This window comes from Cnephaeus nilssonii (genome assembly GCF_951640355.1).
Source record: "Cnephaeus nilssonii genome assembly, chromosome: 24".
Taxonomy (NCBI): domain Eukaryota; kingdom Metazoa; phylum Chordata; class Mammalia; order Chiroptera; family Vespertilionidae; genus Cnephaeus; species Cnephaeus nilssonii.
In genome coordinates this window covers 14545526-14552391 of record NC_137095.1, presented here as the reverse complement: position 1 = coordinate 14552391, position 6866 = coordinate 14545526, and the positions used below count along the sequence as shown (strand labels likewise).

Genomic DNA, 6866 nt, shown 5'->3' with positions numbered 1-6866 from the left:
TGCTTGAAAATCAGAGGTTCCGGGTCCTGCGGGAGGGACTCGAACCCTGGCCCTCAGCCTGTGAACCAGCAGCCACGGTCAGGCGGCCCCAGGGCAGGGTCCTCCCGAGACCCTAGTTCCTCTGTCTCCTGAAGTGCCTCCTCCCAGGCCTCCGGCCCCTGCCCCGCACCTGACAGGCCGGCCCCACCCGCAGCCCTGCAAACTGGCACAGCGGCCATTATTTTTCTCTCTAAAAGAATTTTTATTGATTTCAGGGAGAGGGATACATATCCAAGGTGAGAATCGGCTGCATTCTGCACCTGCACACCGGGGATGGAGGTCCTGCAGGTGGGGTGGCACTGCCCGCATCGGATCAGCCCCGAGAGTCGACGTAGGTGCCCGGTCACAGTCGGGAATGCAGCTGCCCCGCGCTAGGCTGTCTGTGGGGAATAAAAATGGCAGTTAAAAAACCATTATGTGTTTATCCATTTGGAAGCGGAAGAGAAACATGAATTATGAGAATCATGGATCAGCTGCCTCCTGCACGCCCCCTACTAGATGGGGATGTAGCCTGCAACCCGGGCATGTGCCCTGACCAGGAAAGGAAGTGGGACCTCTTGGTTCATAGGCCGATGCTCTAACCACTGAACCACACCGGACAGGGCTGCAACATTTTTTTTTAAATCTGCCCTCCCCTCTCCTCCCCCATGCTTGTCTCCAAGACCTGAAACTGACAGCCACCCTCAGTCAGTCAGTGTGGTGGCCGTGGGGCTGCTGTCGCACTGGAATGGAACCGGTCAGCCACAGCAGGGCCACAGGTCACGAACAGTGCTGGGCAGGACTGTGTGTAAAAGGTGCCCTTCCCTCTCTACAGCGGCTAAAGCTAAATTAGAGGATTTGTGATTTTGTAAGAAAAAGTAATATAGATATTTAAAATTGTTTAAACCTTTTCCAGTTGAAGTTCCATTCAGCATTCCTTTGTCCTCACTGGCTGTTTAGGTCGAGGCTGGGCAGGGAGTTGTTGTAAGGGACTCACTGTCCCCGGGTCATCTCCTACCTCAGGTAGGTCAGCGACTTGAGCGACGCCAGCGGGTCCAGGTCACCCTGTGGGAGGAGAGCAGACCCCCGCTGAGACGCTTCGCACCCCGGCTGCCTCGGAGCAAGGACCCCCTGGTCCTGTCCTCCCTCTCCGGCACCTGATCGGCTTCTAGCGAACAAGCGGACCAATACCCTTGAGCTTCTGCACCTTCCCACCTTGGCCATAACAGCTTCTCTACCCCCAGTGGCGCTGCCTTTAAAAAGCGCAGTAAAGCCCTGGCTGGTTTGGCTCAGTGGATAGAGCGTCACCCTGCAGACTGAGGGGTCCCCGGTTCGATACCGGCCAAGGGCACATGCCTGGGTTGCGGGCTCGGTTCCTAGTGGGGGGCGTGCTGGAGGCAGCCGATCGATGACTCTCTCTTATCATTGATGTTTCTATCTCTCTCTCTCCCTCTCCCTTTCTCTCTATAATCAATAAAATATGAAAAAATAATAAAATAAAATAAATAAATAAATAAAAAGCGCAGTAAACACACAGCGAGTTGGTGTGTGGGGCTGCAATGGCTCAGGCCCTGTAGTGTCTAGGCGGGTAGAGGTGACACTGGTCACCTTTAAACATGGACAAATGTGAAGACAACTGTGCAGCAGGCGCTGTGAAAAGAAACCAAAAAATATTTCTGGATGTTCAGTCGGGCATTCCTCTTGCCCTCGGATGGTCTAATGAAAAATGACAACAGTTACCCGGCCAGCGTGGCTCAATAGTTGAGAATCAACTCAGGAACCAGGAGGTCAGTTTCATTCCCGGTCAGGGCTCATGCCAGCGTTGTGGGCTCGATCCCCAGTGTGGGGTGTGCAGCCAATCAATGATTCTCTCCATCGTTGATGCTTGTATCTCTCTCTCTCCCCCTGCCTCTTTGAAATCACTGAAAACCAGAACAATGTCTTCTTTAAAGAGGAAACGTGCAGGTGGAACCGGCAGCGGGTACAGCGTTTACACCGGGAAACAGATCGCTGCCCGGCCGACACTCACCATATCCTGTTGTTGTTCACCAGGAGGGTCGGTCTTCAGTCTCCTCAGCGAGGGAAGCCGTCCAGTTTCCGCATCTCATTGTCAGAAAAATCAATGGCATCCAACTGGTCTAAGGTCACACCCAATTTCTCGATGCCGGGCATTTTATATCCTGTGACAGAGAGGAAAAGCCCACCGGTATTAATGAAATCACAAGGTGCTAAAGTACATGACCAGAATTTCCTGATAATTTGGTTCAAAAAGCTAGCATTCATTCAGAAAGTGTTCACCTAGGCGAGCCCAGTGTAGCTCAGTGGTTGGCACCAGCCCACGACCCAGGAGGTCTCGGGTTTGATTCCGGGTCAGGGCACATGCCCGGGTTGTGGGCTCATCCCCAGTAGGGGGCCTGCAGGAGGCAGCCAGTCCATGATCCTCTCATCATGGATGTTTCTCTCTCTCCCTGAACCCCACCCTATCTGAAATCCCATGGGAAAAAGATCCCTGAGGAAGGATTAGCAAAAAGATAAAGGAGAGAAGGACCTGGGGCTTTGTCAGCTAGGAGTCTAAGCCCAAAGCAGAGCCAGCAGCAGACCCTGCGGACCCCGTGGGAGCGAATCCCGGCACAGACTGTATCCTCTCACCCCCAAGGCAGTGGCTCTTCCCGTTCTTCCTAAGTCACCTTCTGATCGGCTGAACAGACAGCTGCCCATCCCTCCGACTTCTTTGTTGTTGCTGATCCTCACCCAGGACACTTCTCCATTGACTTTTAGAGAGAGTGGGAGGGAGGGGGAGAGGAGAGACAGAGACGTCTATGTGAGAAACTCTTGGACTGGTTGCCTCCTTCACACGCCCCAACCGGGTCCCGATTGAGCCTGCAACCCAGGTTCCTGCCCTTGACCTCGAATAAACACGTGACCCTTCAGTCCATGGGCCGACCCGCTAACCACTGAGCAAAACCCGGCCAGGGCCAGAGCACTTTCCTTTTTATGAAGTTCAGTTCCGTTGGAGGCATTTCAAGGCTGACTGACCAGGGTCGCTGCCCTGGCCCAGGGAGCCCGCCCTCTCTCGGCTCTGACATGGGCGGGGGTGGAGGATGCTTATTTGGGTGCAGCCACAGCTTGGAGGTGCACGTCAGCCTTTAGCTGAGGAAGAAACAGCCCCGGAACCGGACAGTTCAGAGTCCTCACTGCCACGCGGCGCTGTTTCCAGGAAAGACCGGCCCCTGATGGGGCGTCTGGGCGACGAGGGACCGGGGCCCCTGAAGCTGCCGAGGAGGCGCCGGGAAACCAGCGCTTCCCTCCCGGACTTCGCCTCCCCCCCTGACCCCCACGACTGATCAGAAATGACCAACTCGGCCGCGGCCGCTGTGGTCGGAGCGCCCGAGGGTCTCGGGTTCGATTCCCGTCAAAGGCACGTACCTGGGTTGCAGGTTCGATCCCGGACCCGGTCGGGGCGTGTGCGGGAGGCAACCAGTCCAAGTGTCTCTCTCTCATCCATGTCTCTCCCTCCCTCCCTCCCTCCCTCCCCTCTCTCTAAAGAGAAGAAAGAAGAGAAGAGAAGAGAAGAGAAGAGAAGAGAAGAGAAGAGAAGAGAAGAGAAGAGAAGAGAAGAGAAGAGAAGAGAAGAGAAGAGAAGAGAAGAGAAGAGAAGAGAAGAGAAGAGAAGAGAAGGACCGGCACGCGCCCCGTCCACACTCTGACGCCGTCACCTGAACGCGTTTCCTGAGAACCAGCCGCTCGCTCGGCGCTGGGGTGACCGCCCCCGAGTCCAGGCTCGGCGCTCGAGCGGATCAGACCGACAAACGGTCCCGCGAGGCCGAACCGAACGCGGACCCACGGGTTCGGGTCGGGAAGCGGTCCCAGTCCCGTCCCCGAGCCGGCCGGGCAAGGAGCCTGCGGGATGGTTCCTCGCCCCGCCGGCCAGACTCGGGCCGGGACGGCCTGGCGCAGCCCGCCCACTGCGGGGCCCCCGGGGCGGGCCGCCCTCCTCGCACTCACCCCGCAGGTCCAGCTCGCGGTCCCGCACGGCGCTGTATGCTGCGCCGCCGGCTCCATCAGCTCCGCCGTCAGCTTTCCCATCCCGCCGCGTCCTCCTCCCGGCCCGCGGCGCCCGCCATACAGACCACTGGCGGGCCATAGACACACTTCCCGGCGTGCCCCGCTCCGGCACCAAGACGCACCTCCGTCAGGTCCCGCTACGCAAACCGACGCACTTCCCGGCGTACCTCACGACCGACGCAAGCCGCACTTCCCAGCATGCCCGACCGACGATGCAAGACGCACCTCCCAGCATGCAACGAGGTGACGCTGACACACTTCCCAGCGTGCCCCACGACTGTCGCAAGACGCACCTCCCGGCATGCAATGCGACCGACGCACGACGCCCTTCCGGCATGCCCTGAGTCTACGCTGACGCCATTTCCCGGCGTCCCCCGCGACTGACGCAAGACGCGCTTCCCAGCTGTGCACCATGCCCACGTCGACACCCTTCCTGGTTGCACCGCTCCCATTGCCAGGTACACTTCCCAGCGTGCCTTGCTCCCGCCGACAGGATGGCAGTAATTGATCGGCCGACACGTGCGCTTGTCGCTAGGCGTCCAGCAGGAAACAATGGAAGACCTAGAATCCCGATCTCTAGCGGTTCGGCGGTCCTGGGAGCCTTGGCTACGTCCCCGGTTCTGGATTCTTTCCGGGGGGCGTCTCTGGAGCCTAGGGGGTCCTGATTCCGGACATTTGTACCCGCTGGTTCAGCAGAGTGTTAAGCACTCGAGTCTGTAAAAGGTTCGAGGACGAGGACTGGCGAGAGATGAAGACTCAATGCAGAGTGCGCCTCTCACGGGAAGGGGGTGTAAACGGGGGCGGGGGGGGGGGTGTCTCTGGCCACCTGCGAAGGGCATTCCTGGGACAAAGGGCGACATTTGCATCCCGCCCGAGGACTGGGCGGCACAGACGCATCAGCGTGAAGTTCCCGATTCTGATGGTTGTGCAGGAGGACGCCCTGGTTTATAGGAAATTGCCCCTGAAGTATGTGGGAGAAAAAAAATTAAAATATTTGGAGGCGTCACGGGGTATCACACGGGTGATTTCAGATTGCCCATGAATAGAGGTCTCTGTACTTGTAACTTTTGTTTTGCCTTTTGTGTTCGCCTAAAAACAAATTTAAACAAACCTCACGCAATTCCAGAGATGTCCACAAGGTGGCGCGCTCAGATCTCAAAACGGGTTTTACTTGCCATGTCGATTGCTGGGCTTTAAAAAAGGTGTTTTTTTAAAATCTGTTATTGATCTCAGAGGGGAAGAGAGAAATACCAATGATGAGATAAACGTCAATCGGCTGCCCCCTGCACGCCCCACTCTGGGCATGGAGCCCACAACCCGGCATGTGCCGCGACCGGGAATGGAACCGCACGACCCCCGGTTCATAGGTCGAAGCTCGACCACTGAGCCACACCGGCCGGAGGGCGTGGGTGGTTTGAATGGTCTCCTCTGCAGCAAAGCTCCAAAGAACAGAGACAAAAGGAACGTTTGCTTGAAAATCAGAGGCTCCGGGGCCTGCGGGGGGGGGGGGGGGGACTGGAACCCTCGCCCTCAGCCTGTGAACCAGCAGCCACGGTCAGGCGGCCCCAGGACAGGGTCCTCCCGAGACCCTAGATCCTCTGCCTCCTGAAGTGCCTCCTCCCAGGCCTCCGGCCCCTGCCCCTCACCTGACAGGCCGGCCCCACCCGCAGCCCTGCAAACTGGCACAGCCGCCACCATGTTTCTTTTTTTAAAAATATATTTTTAAAAATTTTCAGGGAGCAAGAGGGATAGAAAAGAAACATCCATGATGAGAGAGAATCATGATTGGATGCCTCCTGCCAGTCCCCCAACCCGGGCATGTGCCCTGACCAGGAATCGGATCCGTGACCTCCAGGTTCAGAGGTCGAAGCTCAACCACTGAGCCACACCGGCCGGGCTCTCCCACGTGCAATCGCTACGCCCAGGAAAGAAACAGACTCCTTGGCTGTGGCCTGTTAACTCTTTTATTAACTTAGGGTGAACGCTGCATTTGCTCTGAGGGCGTCTCCCTCGGTGTCCTGGGTTCCTTCCACCCCTGCGGGGGGGGGGGGGGGGGCAGCGCCCCGGGACCCGTCAGATGCGTGATGGTCCGAGGGGGGAGCCGGACACGACGGAGGCGTACAAGCTGGAGAGGATTTAAGGCAAAGGCTGCTCCGGGTCGGGGAGCCGTCGGTGCATTTCCGGGGAAATATCGGGGCTCTGTCCACAGGACCCCCTCGGGGAGCCGGAGCCGCTGACCGACACGCCCGCACCGGTGGGCAGCACGGGTTCCCGCGGGCCGCCTGGCGCACAGTCCGGGGGACACGGGCCCCGAGGCCATTGCACGCGGTGGACGCACCGTCCACGGGCCGGGACGCTGCTCGGCGGCGGGCATGCGGCGGGGAGACCCCGGGGCACGGACGGACGGACGGACGCGGTGCCGGCGGCAGCGCTCCCCTCGGAGCGGGGGCTCCGGGCCGGGCAGCCCCTTCCCTCGGGGCCGCGGGCTCTGACCTTCTCGGGCGTCCGCGGGCTCTGACGGGGCGATCGACACACACAGACCCCCCCCCCCCCCGCCCCCGGTCACACAGTCCCGCCCCGAACCGGCCCGGCGGCTCCGTGGCGGCCGGAGGAGCAGCGGCGGCCGAGGTTGGCCTTGGAGGAGCTCGGAGCCCGGCGAGCAGTGACGGGGAGGCCACGGGCTCGCCGTTCGCTTTGGTCTGAAGATTCGGTAAACGTGGGGGTCCCAGGCAGGGCCCGGGTGCCCATTGGGGTGCGCGGAGGGGACGGCCGCCACCCACCGG

At 59.4% G+C, this 6866-nt stretch overlaps 1 long non-coding RNA gene across 4 annotated transcripts; it reads right to left on the bottom strand.

The window, feature by feature from the left end:
• Positions 1-258: 258 nt before the first annotated feature.
• LOC307094987 lies at positions 259-4162 on the bottom strand. 4 transcript variants are annotated; one of them, XR_013813168.1, is made up of 5 exons: positions 4024-4162; positions 2668-2789; positions 2048-2198; positions 926-1083; positions 259-419 (listed from the first exon to the last, which is right to left on the bottom strand). It is a non-coding gene; the product is annotated as an uncharacterized lncRNA (long non-coding RNA). The 4 variants fall into 4 exon arrangements; XR_013813169.1 differs by having other exon boundaries at positions 2706-2789; XR_013813171.1 differs by lacking the exon at positions 4024-4162 and adding an exon at positions 3735-3752.
• Positions 4163-6866: the final 2704 nt, after the last annotated feature.